A 17,704-nucleotide genomic window follows, 5' to 3' on the forward strand; every position below is an offset into this window, starting at 1 on the left:
CACACACACACACTCACACACACACACTTACACAGACACACTCACACACACAGACACACACACACACACACACACACAGACACACACCCTCACGCTCAGACACGCAGAGACACACACACTGTCACACACACTCTCACACAGACACAAACACACAGACACAGACTCACACACACTCACACACACACACAGACACACACACAAAGACACAGAAACACACACTCACACAGACACTCACACAGACACACACTCACAAACACACAGAGACACACACAGACACAAGCACATAGACACAGACACACACACGCAGACACACACACTCACACAGACACACACACACCCACAGACACACTTACACTGACACACGCACAAATAGACACACACAGACACACAGACACAGACACACACACACAAAGACACAGAGACACACACTCACAGACAAACACAGACACACACAAACACACTTACACTGATACACCCTAACACACAGACACAAACACACAGACACAGACACACACACTCACACACACACAGACACAGACACTCACACTCACACAGACACACACACACGCTCACACACACACACACAGACACAAGCACATAGATACAGACACACACACTCACACACACAAACACACAGACACACACACAGACACACACACTCACACAGACACACACACACCCACAGACACACTTACACTGACACACACACAAATAGACACACACACACAGACACACAGACACACACACTCACACAGACACACACACACACAGACACAGAGACACACACTCACAGACAAACAGACACACACACAAACACACTTACACTGATACACACTCACACACAGACACAAACACACAGACACAGACACACGCACTCACAGACACAAACACACACACACTTACACTGACACACACACAGACACAAACACATAGACACAGCCACACACACACAGACACACACACACAGACACACACACACTCACAGACACAGAGACACACACACAGACACACACACTCACATACACACACTCACAGACACACACAAACGCACACACACTTACACAGACACACACACACAGACACAAACACATAGACACAGACACACACACTCACAGACAAACACAGACACACACAAACACACTTACACTGATACACCCTCACACACAGACACAAACACACAGACACAGACACACACACTCACACACACACAGACACAGACACTCACACTCACACAGACACACACACACACTCACACACACACAGACACACACACACACACGCAGACACAAGCACATAGATACAGACACACACACTCACACACACAAACACACAGACACACACACACAGACACAGACATACACACTCAGACAGACACACACACACACCCACAGACACACTTACACTGACACACACACAAATAGACACACACACACAGACACACACACTCACACAGACACACACACACATACACAGACACAGAGACACACAATCACAGACAAACAGACACACACACAAACACACTTACACTGATACACACTCACACACAGACACAAACACACAGACACAGACACACACACTCACAGACACACACAGACACAGACACACACACTCGTACAGACACACACACACAGAGACACACACACACACACACTTACACAGACACACACACATACTCAGACACACACACTCACAGACACAAACAGACACATTTACACTGACACACACAGACACACACACACAGACACACACACTCACACACACACACTTACACAGACACACACACTTACACAGACACACACACAGACACAAACACATAGACACAGACACACACACTCACACACACAGACACACACACACAGACACAGACACACACCCTCACGCTCAGACACGCAGAGACACACACACTGTCACACACACTCACACACAGACACAAACACACAGACACAGACTCAAACACACTCACACACACAGACACACACACAAAGACACAGAAACACACACTCACACAGACACTCACACAGACACACACACTCACACACACACAGACACAGACACAGACACAAGCACATAGACACAGACACACACATTCACACACACACACACACGCAGACACACACACTCACACAGACACACACACACCCACAGACACACATACACTGACACACGCACAAATAGACACACACACTGACACACAGACACAGACACACATACTCACACAGACACACACACACACAAAGACACAGAGACACACACTCACAGACAAACACAGACACACACAAACACACTTACACTGATACACCCTCACACACAGACACAAACACACAGACACAGACACACACACTCACACACACACAGACACACACACAGACACACAGACACAAGCACATAGATAGAGACACACTCACTCACACACACAGACACACACACACAGACACAGACACACACACTCACACAGACACACACACACCCACAGACACACTTACACTGACACACACACAAATAGACACACACACACAGACACACAGACACAGACACACACACTCACACAGACACACACACACAGACACAGAGACACACACTCACAGACAAACAGACACACACACAAACTCACTTACACTGATACACACTCACACACAGACACAAACACACAGACACAGACACACACACTCACAGACACAAACACACACACACTTACACTGACACACACACACAGACACAAACACATCGACACAGCCACACACACACAGACACACACACAGACACACACACAGACACACACACACTCACAGACACAGAGACACACACAAAGACACACACACTCACATACACACACACTCACAGACACACACAAACGCACACACACTTACACAGACACACACACAGACAGACACGGAGACACACACTCACAGACAAACAGACACACACACAAACTCACTTACACTGATACACACTCACACACAGACACAAACACACAGACACAGACACACACACTCACAGACACAAACACACACACACTTACACTGACACACACACACAGACACAAACACATAGACACAGACACACACACTCACAGACAAACACAGACACACACAAACACACTTACACTGATACACCCTCACACACAGACACAAACACACTGACACACACACACACTCACACACACAGACACACACACACACAAACACAGACACACACACTCACACAGACACACACACACACCCACAGACACACTTACACTGACACACACACAAATAGACACACACACAGACACACACACTCGCACAGATACACTCACACACACAGAGACACACATACTCACACACAGAGACACACACACAGACACAGACACACACACTCACAGACAAACACACACACACTTACACTGACACACACACAGACACAAACACACACAGACACACACACACTCACACACACACACTTACACAGACACACACACTTACACAGACACACACACACAGACACAAACAAATAGACACAGACACACACACTCACACACACAGACACACACACACACAGACACAGACACACACCCTCACGCTCAGACACGCAGAGACACACACACTGTCACACACACTCTCACACAGACACAAACACACAGACACAGACTCACACACACTCACACACACACACAGACACACACACAAAGACACAGATACACACACTCACACAGACACTCACACAGACACACACACTCACACACACACAGACACACACACAGACACAAGCACATAGACACAGACACACACATTCACACACACACACACGCAGACACACACACTCACACAGACACACACACACCCACAGACACACTTACACTGACACACGCACAAATAGACACACACACTGACACACAGACACAGACACACACACTCACACAGACACACACACACAAAGACACAGAGACACACACTCACAGACAAACACAGACACACACAAACACACTTACACTGATACACCCTCACACACAGACACAAACACACAGACACAGACACACACACCCACACACACACAGACACACACACAGACACAGACACTCACACTCACACAGACACACACACACGCTCACACACACACACAGACACACACACACACAGACACAAGCACATAGATACAGACACACACACTCACAGACACAAACACACACACACTTACACTGACACACACACACAGACACAAACACATAGACACAGACACACACACTCACAGACAAACACAGACACACACAAACCCACTTACACTGATACACCCTCACACACAGACACAAACACACTGACACACACACACACTCACACACACAGACACACACACAGACACCGACACTCACACACAAACAGACACACATACAGACACAGACACACACACTCACACAGACAAACAAACACACACACACAGATACAGACACACACACACACAGACACACACAAACACACACACAGACACCCACACTCACAGGCACACACAGACACACACACAAACTCACTTACACAGACATACACTCACACACAGACACACACACACACTGACAGATACACACAGACACACACACACACTTAAACTGACACACACAGACACAGACACACACACTCGCACAGACACGCACACACAAACACTCACACACACAGTTACACTGACACACAAACAGACACAGACACAGACACGCACACTCGCACAGTAACACTCAGACACAGACATACACACAGACACACACAATCACACACACAGAGACACACAGACAGACACACACACTCACACACACAGACACAGACACACACACTCACACAGACACACTCACAGACACAGACACACACACTCACACACACACACACACACTCACACACACACAGACACACACACTCACAGACACCCACAGACAAACGCACACACACACTTACACAGACACACACACAGACACAGACACACACACTCACACAGACACACACACACACAGACCCAGACACACACACTCACACACAGACACACACACACACACACACTCACACGCAGACACAAACACTCACACACACAGACACACACACTCACACACACAGACACACACTCACACAAACACACAGACACACACACTCACACACAGACACACACACACACTCACACGCAGACACAAACACTCACACACACAGACACACACACTCACACACACACACACACTCACACACACAGACACACACACTCACACGGACACACACACGCACAAACTCAGACACACACACAGACACACACTCACACACACAGATACAGACACACACACACAGACACACACAGACACCCACACTCACAGGCACACACAGACAGACACACAAACACACTTACACAGACATACACTCACACACAGACACACACACACACACTGACAGATACACACAGACACACACACACACACTTAAACTGACACACACACTCGCACAGACACGCACACACAAACACTCACACACACAGTTACACTGACACACACAGACACAGACACACACACTCACAGACACACACAGACACACAAACAGACACAGACACAGACACGCACACTCGCACAGTAACACTCAGACACAGACATACACACAGACACACACAATCACACACACAGAGACACACCGACAGACACACACACTCACACACACAGACACAGACACACACACTCACACAGACACACTCACAGACACAGACACACACACTCACACACACACACTCACACACACAGACACACACACTCACAGACACCCACAGACAAACGCACACACACACTTACACAGACACACACAGACACAGACACACACACGCACACAGACACACACACAGAGACACAGACACACACACTCAGACACACACACAGACACAGACACACACACACAGTCACTCACTCAGACACAGACACTCACTCACACACACACACAGACACACACACAGACACAAGCACATAGACACAGACACACACATTCACACACACACACACACACAGACACAGACACACACACAGAGACACACACACACTGTCAAACACACTCACACACAGATACGGACACAGACACACACACTCACACACAAACAGACACACATACATACAGACACACACACACACTCACACGCAGATACAAACACTCACAAACACAGACACACACACTCACACACACACACAGACACACACACAGACACACTCACAGACACACTCACAGGCACACACACTCACACACACAGACAGAGACACACACGCACACACACTCACACACACAGACACACACACACGCACTCACACACTGACGCACACTCAGACACACACACACTCACAGACACACACACTCACACACACACAGACACACACACAGACACACACACACATACAGACACACACACACTCACACACACACAGACACACACACTGACACACACAGAGACACACACACAAAGACACACTCACACTCACACCACAGACACACACACTCACACACACAGACACACACACAGACACACACACTCACACACACAAGGACACACACACTCATACACACACACTAACACACACACACACTCACACACACAGAGACACACACACTCACACACACAGAAACACACTCACACAAACACTCAGACACACACACTCACACACAGACACACACACACTCACACGCAGACACAAACACTCACACACACAGACACACACACTCACACACACACTATCACACACACAGACACACACACTCACATGGACACACACACGCACAAACTCAGACACACACACAGACACACACTCACACACACACACAGATACAGACACACACACTCACACACACAGACACACACAAACACACACACAGACACCCACACTCACAGGCACACACAGACACACACACAAACACACTTACACAGACATACACTCACACACAGACACACACACACACACTGACAGATACACACAGACACACACACACACTTAAACTGAGACACACACAGACACAGACACACACACTCGCACAGACACGCACACACAAACACTCACACTCACAGTTACACTGACACACACACAGACACAGACACACACACTCACAGACACACACAGACACACACACAGACACAGACACAGACACAGACACGCACACTCGCACAGTAACACTCAGACACAGACATACACACAGACACACACAATCACACACACAGAGACACACAGACAGACACACACACTCACACACACAGACACAGACACACACACTCACACAGACACACTCACAGACACAGACACACACACTCACACACACACACACACACTCACACGCACACAGACACACACACTCACAGACACCCACAGACAACCGCACACACACACTTACACAGACACACACACAGACACAGACACACACACTCACACAGACACACACACACAGACACTGACACACACACAGACACACACTTACACTGACACACTCACACACAGACACAAACACACAGACACTGAAAAACACACTCACACACACAGACACACACACACAGACGCAGACACCCACACTGACACAGACACACACACACAGACACAGTGACACACACTCACACACAAACACCGACACACACACACTTACACTGACAAAGACACAGACTCACACACTCACAGACACAAACACACACACTTACACTGACACACACACAGACACAAACACATAGACACAGCCACACACACACACACAGACACACACACTCACCGACACACACAGACAAACGCACACACACACTTACACAGACACACACACACACACATTCACAGACACACACACTCACACACAGAGACACACACACAGACACAGACACACACACTCACACAGTCACACACACACGCACAGACACACACACACTTACACACACACTCACACACACACATACACACACACTCACACACAGAGACACACACACTCACACGGACACACACACTCACAGACTTAGACACACACACAGAGACACACTTACACTGACACACACACACACATAGACACAGACACACAGACACACATACACATACACACACACTCACACAGACACACACACACACACACAGACACACACACTCACACACACAGACACACACACAGACACACACACAGACACACACACACACTCACACACACAGACACACACACACTCACAGACGCACACACACACACAGAAACACACACACACAGACACACACACACACTCACAACACACACAAACACACACACTCACACACACAAGGACACACACACTCATACACACACACTAACACACACACTCACACACACAGACACACACACACACAGACACGCACACACTCACACACACAGACGCACACACAGGCACACACACTCACACACACAGACACACACTCACACAAACACACAGACACACACACTCACACACAGACACACACACTCACACACAGACACACACACACACTCACACACACAGACACACACACACTCACAAACACACACAGAAACACACAGACACAGACACACACACATACACTCACACACACACAGACGCACACACTCACACACACAGACACACACACAGACACACTCACAGACACAGGCACACACACTCACACACAGACACACACACAGACACTCACGCACGCACACACACACACACAGACACACACACTCACACACACAAAGACACACACACTCACACACACACACTCACACACACAGACACACACACTCTCACACACACACAAAGACACACACACTCACACACACATTCGCACACACACACACACACAGACACACACACTCACACACACACAAACACACACACACGCACACAGAGACACGCACACACTCTCACACAAAGACACAAGCACACACAGACACACACACTACACACACACACAGACACACATACTCACACACACAGACACCCACACACACAAACTCACACACACACACTCACAACCACACACACTCACACACTCACAGACACACACACTCACACACACAGACAGACACACACTCAGACACAGAGAAACACACACTCACTCACACACCCACAAACACACACAGTCACAAATAAACACACACACACTCACTCACACACACACTCAAACTCACAGACACTCACACACACAGACACACACACTCACACACACAGAAACACACACTCACCCACACACACAGACACACTCACACACACACAGACACGAACACACACACAGACACACACAGACACACACACAGACACACACACAGACACACACACACACATACAGACACACACACTCACACACACAGACACACACACTGACACACACAGAGACACACACACAAAGACACACACACACACTCACACACACACACACTCACACACACACTCACACACACAGACACACACACACTCACACACACAGACACACACACTCACACACACAAGGACACACACACTCATACACACACTAACACACACACAGAGACACACACACTCACACACACAGACACAGACACTCACACACAGACACACACACACTCACACGCAGACACAAACACTCACACACGCAGACTCACACACTCACACACACACACACTCACACACACAGACACACACACACTCACAAACACACACAGAATACCACAGACACAGAAATACACTCACACACACACAGACACACACACTCACACACACACAGACACACACACAGACACACTCACAGACACACACACACACTCACAGACACACACACACAGACACAGGCACACACACTCACACACCCACAAAGACACACACACTCAAACACACACTCACACACACACAGAGACTCAGACACTCACACACACACATTCGCACACACAGACACACACAGACAGACACACACACTCACACACACACACACAAAGACACACACGCACACAGAGACACGCACACAAAGACACACTCACACTCACACCACAGACACACACACTCACACACACAGACACACACACAGACACACACACTCACACACACAAGGACACACACACTCATACACACACACTAACACACACACATTCTCACACACACAGAGACACACACACTCACACACACAGAAACACACTCACACAAACACTCAGACACACACACTCACACACAGACACACACACACTCACACGCAGACACAAACACTCACACACACAGACACACACACTCACACTATCACACACACAGACACACACACTCACATGGACACACACACGCACAAACTCAGACACACACACAGACACACACTCACACACACACACAGATACAGACACACACACTCACACACACAGACACACACAAACACACACACAGACACCCACACTCACAGGCACACACAGACACACACACAAACACACTTACACAGACATACACTCACACACAGACACACACACACACACTGACAGATACACACAGACACACACACACACTTAAACTGAGACACACACAGACACAGACACACACACTCGCACAGACACGCACACACAAACACTCACACTCACAGTTACACTGACACACACACAGACACAGACACACACACTCACAGACACACACAGACACACACACAGACACAGACACAGACACAGACACGCACACTCGCACAGTAACACTCAGACACAGACATACACACAGACACACACAATCACACACACAGAGACACACAGACAGACACACACACTCACACACACAGACACAGACACACACACTCACACAGACACACTCACAGACACAGACACACACACTCACACACACACACACACACTCACACGCACACAGACACACACACTCACAGACACCCACAGACAACCGCACACACACACTTACACAGACACACACACAGACACAGACACACACACTCACACAGACACACACACACAGACACTGACACACACACAGACACACACTTACACTGACACACTCACACACAGACACAAACACACAGACACTGAAAAACACACTCACACACACAGACACACACACACAGACGCAGACACCCACACTGACACAGACACACACACACAGACACAGTGACACACACTCACACACAAACACCGACACACACACACTTACACTGACAAAGACACAGACACACACACTCACAGACACAAACACACACACTTACACTGACACACACACAGACACAAACACATAGACACAGCCACACACACACACACAGACACACACACTCACCGACACACACAGACAAACGCACACACACACTTACACAGACACACACACACACACATTCACAGACACACACACTCACACACAGAGACACACACACAGACACAGACACACACACTCACACAGTCACACACACACGCACAGACACACACACACTTACACACACACTCACACACACACATACACACACACTCACACACAGAGACACACACACTCACACGGACACACACACTCACAGACTTAGACACACACACAGAGACACACTTACACTGACACACACACACACATAGACACAGACACACAGACACACATACACATACACACACACTCACACAGACACACACACACACACACAGACACACACACTCACACACACAGACACACACACAGACACACACACAGACACACACACACACTCACACACACAGACACACACACACTCACAGACGCACACACACACACAGAAACACACACACACAGACACACACACACACTCACAACACACACAAACACACACACTCACACACACAAGGACACACACACTCATACACACACACTAACACACACACTCACACACACAGACACACACACACACAGACACGCACACACTCACACACACAGACGCACACACAGGCACACACACTCACACACACAGACACACACTCACACAAACACACAGACACACACACTCACACACAGACACACACACTCACACACAGACACACACACACACTCACACACACAGACACACACACACTCACAAACACACACAGAAACACACAGACACAGACACACACACATACACTCACACACACACAGACGCACACACTCACACACACAGACACACACACAGACACACTCACAGACACAGGCACACACACTCACACACAGACACACACACAGACACTCACGCACGCACACACACACACACAGACACACACACTCACACACACAAAGACACACACACTCACACACACACACTCACACACACAGACACACACACTCTCACACACACACAAAGACACACACACTCACACACACATTCGCACACACACACACAGACACACACACTCACACACACACAAACACACACACACGCACACAGAGACACGCACACACTCTCACACAAAGACACAAGCACACACAGACACACACACTACACACACACACAGACACACATACTCACACACACAGACACCCACACACACAAACTCACACACACACACTCACAACCACACACACTCACACACTCACAGACACACACACTCACACACACAGACAGACACACACTCAGACACAGAGAAACACACACTCACTCACACACCCACAAACACACACAGTCACAAATAAACACACACACACTCACTCACACACACACTCAAACTCACAGACACTCACACACACAGACACACACACTCACACACACAGAAACACACACTCACCCACACACACAGACACACTCACACACACACAGACACGAACACACACACAGACACACACAGACACACACACAGACACACACACAGACACACACACACACATACAGACACACACACTCACACACACAGACACACACACTGACACACACAGAGACACACACACAAAGACACACACACACACTCACACACACACACACTCACACACACACTCACACACACAGACACACACACACTCACACACACAGACACACACACTCACACACACAAGGACACACACACTCATACACACACTAACACACACACAGAGACACACACACTCACACACACAGACACAGACACTCACACACAGACACACACACACTCACACGCAGACACAAACACTCACACACGCAGACTCACACACTCACACACACACACACTCACACACACAGACACACACACACTCACAAACACACACAGAATACCACAGACACAGAAATACACTCACACACACACAGACACACACACTCACACACACACAGACACACACACAGACACACTCACAGACACACACACACACTCACAGACACACACACACAGACACAGGCACACACACTCACACACCCACAAAGACACACACACTCAAACACACACTCACACACACACAGAGACTCAGACACTCACACACACACATTCGCACACACAGACACACACACACACTCACACACACACACACAAAGACACACACGCACACAGAGACACGCACACACTCTCACACACAGACACACACACTCACACACACACACAGACACACACACTCACACACAGACAGACACACACTCAGACACAGAGTCACACACACACAAGGACACACACACTCATACACACACACTAACACACACACTCACACCATACAGAGACACACACACTCACACACAGACACACACTCACACAGACACACACACTCACACACAGACACACACACTCACACGCAGACACAATCTCTCACACACACAGACACACACACTCACACACACACACACTCACACACACACACAGACACACACACTCACACACACACACTAACACACACAGACACACACACTCACAAACACACACAGAATACCACAGAGACAGACATACACTCACACACACAGACACACACACACTCACACACACACACAGACACACACACAGACACACTCACAGACACATACACACACACACTCACAGACACACACACACTCACACACATTCGCACACACAGACACACACACTCACACACACAAAGACACACACAGACACACACCTCACACACACAGACACACACACACTCATGCACACACAGACACACACACACAGACACACACACATACAGACACACACACACTCACACACACACAGACACACACACTGACACACACAGAGACACACACAAAGACACACACACACTCACACCCACAGACACACACACTCACACACACAGACACACACACACTCACACACACAGACACACACACTCACACACACAAGGACACACACACTCATACACACACACAATCACACACACAGACAGACACACACACACTCACACACACAAAGACACACACAGACACACACACTCACACACAGACACACACACACACACTCACACGCAGACACAAACACTCACACACACAGACACACACAAACACACACACAGACACCCACACTCACAGGCACACACAGACACACACACAAACACACTTACACAGACATACACTCACACACAGACACACACACACTGACAGATACACACAGACACACACACACACACTTAAACTGACACACACACAGACACACACACTCGCACAGACACGCACACACAAACACTCACACACACAGTTACACTGACACACTCACAGACACAGACACACACACTCACAGACACACACAGACACACACACAGACACAGACACAGACACGCACACTCGCACAGTAACACTCAGACACAGACATACACACAGACACACACAATCACACACACAGAGACACACAGACAGACACACACACAAGGACACACACACTCATACACACACACTAACACACACACTCACACACACAGAGACACACACACTCTCACACACAGACACACACTCACACAAACACACAGACACACACACTCACACACAGACACACACACACACTCACACGCAGACACAAACACTCACACACACAGACACACACACTCACACGGACACACACCCGCACAAACTCAGACACACACACACTCACACACACACACAGACACACACACAGACACAAGCACATAGACACAGACACACACATTCACACACACACAGACACACACACACTGTCACACACACTCACACACAGATACGGACACAGACACACACAGACACACACAAACACACACACAGACACCCACACTCACAGGCACACACAGACACAGACACAAACACACTTACACAGACATACACTCACACACAGACACACACACACACTGACAGATACACACAGACACACACACACTTAAACTGACACACACACAGACACAGACACACACACTCGCACAGACACGCACACACAAACACTCACACACACAGTTACACTGACACACAAACAGACACAGACACAGACACGCACACTCGCACAGTAACACTCAGACACAGACATACACACAGACACACACAATCACACACACAGAGACACACAGACAGACACACACACTCACACACACAGACACAGACACACACACTCACACAGACACACTCACAGACACAGACACACACACTCACACACACACACACTCACACACACAGACACACACACTCACAGACACCCACAGACAAACGCACACACACACTTACACAGACACACACACAGACACAGACACACACACTCACACAGACACACACAAATACAGACCCAGACACACACACTCAGACACACACACAGACACACACATACACTGACACACTCACACACAGACACAAACACACAGACACTGAAAAACACACTCACACACACAGACACACACACACAGACACAGACACACACACACACAGACAGACACACTCACCGACACACACAGTCAAACGCAGACACACACTTACACAGACACACACACACAGACACACTCACACACAGACACATACACACACATTCACAGACACACACACTCACACACAGAGACACACACACAGACACAGACACACACACTCACACAGTCACACACACACACGCACACACACACACACACTTACACACACACTCACACACACACATACACACACACTCACACACAGAGACACACACACTCACACGGACACACACACGCACAGACTCAGACACACACACACAGAGACACACTTACACTGACACACACACACATAGACACATACACACAGACACACATACACAGACACACACACTCACACAGACACACACACACACTTACACACACACACACATACACACACACTCACACACAGAGACACACACACTCACACGGACACACACACGCACAGACTCAGACACACACACAGAGACACACACTCACACACACACAGACACAGACACACACACTCACACACAAACAGACACACACACAAACACACACACAGAAACACACACTCACAGGCACACACAGACACACACACAAACACACTTACACAGACCTACACTCACACACAGACACAAACACACAGACACAGACTTACACACACTCACACACACACAGACACAGACACACACACTCACAGACACACACAGACACACATACACACTTACACTGACACACACACAGACACACACACTCACAGACACACACAGACACACACAGACACACACACAAACACACTTAGACAGACATACACTCACACACAGACACAGACACAGACTCACACACACTCACACACACACAGACACACACACACACAGACACAGACACACACACTCACACAGACACTCACTCAGTCACAGACACACACTCACACACACACACAGACACACACACAGACACAAGCACATAGACACAGACACACACATTCACACACACACAGACACACACACACTGTCACACACACTCACACACAGATACGGACACAGACACACACACTCACACACAAACAGACACACATACATACAGACACACACACACACTCACACGCAGACACAAACACTCACAAACACAGACACACACACACTCACACACACACACTCACACACACAGACAGACACACTCACAAAAACACACAGAATACCACAGACACAGACATACACTCACACATACACAGACACACACACTCACACACAAACACAGACACACACACAGACACACTCACAGACACACTCACACGCACACACACTCACACACACAGACACAGACACACACGCACACACACTCACACACACAGAGACACACACACGCACTCACACACTCACGCACACACAGACACACACACACACACAGACGCACACACACACAGACACACACACAGACACAGGCACACACACTCACACACAGACACACACACAAACACTCACACACACAAACACACACAATCTCACACACAGACACACACTCACAGACACACAGACAAAGACACACACACTCACACACACATTCGCACACACAGACACACACACACAGACACACACACTCACACACAAAGACACACACACTCACACAGAGACACGCACACACTCTCACACACAGACACAAGCACACACAGACACACACACCAACACACACACAGACACACACACACACAGATACCAACACACACACAGACACACACACTCACACACACAGACAGACACACACTCATAAACAGAGACACACACACTCACTCACACACCCACAAACACACACAGTCACAAATAAACACACACACACCCACTCACACACACACACTCACACACATAGACACTCACACACACAGACACACACACACTCACACACACAGAAACACACACTCACTCACACACACAGACACACTCACACACACACACAGACACGAACACACACACAGACACACACACTCACACACACAGAGACACACACACAGACACACACACATACGGACACACACAGA

Source organism: Hemitrygon akajei, chromosome 28 (genome assembly GCF_048418815.1).
Source record: "Hemitrygon akajei chromosome 28, sHemAka1.3, whole genome shotgun sequence".
Taxonomy (NCBI): domain Eukaryota; kingdom Metazoa; phylum Chordata; class Chondrichthyes; order Myliobatiformes; family Dasyatidae; genus Hemitrygon; species Hemitrygon akajei.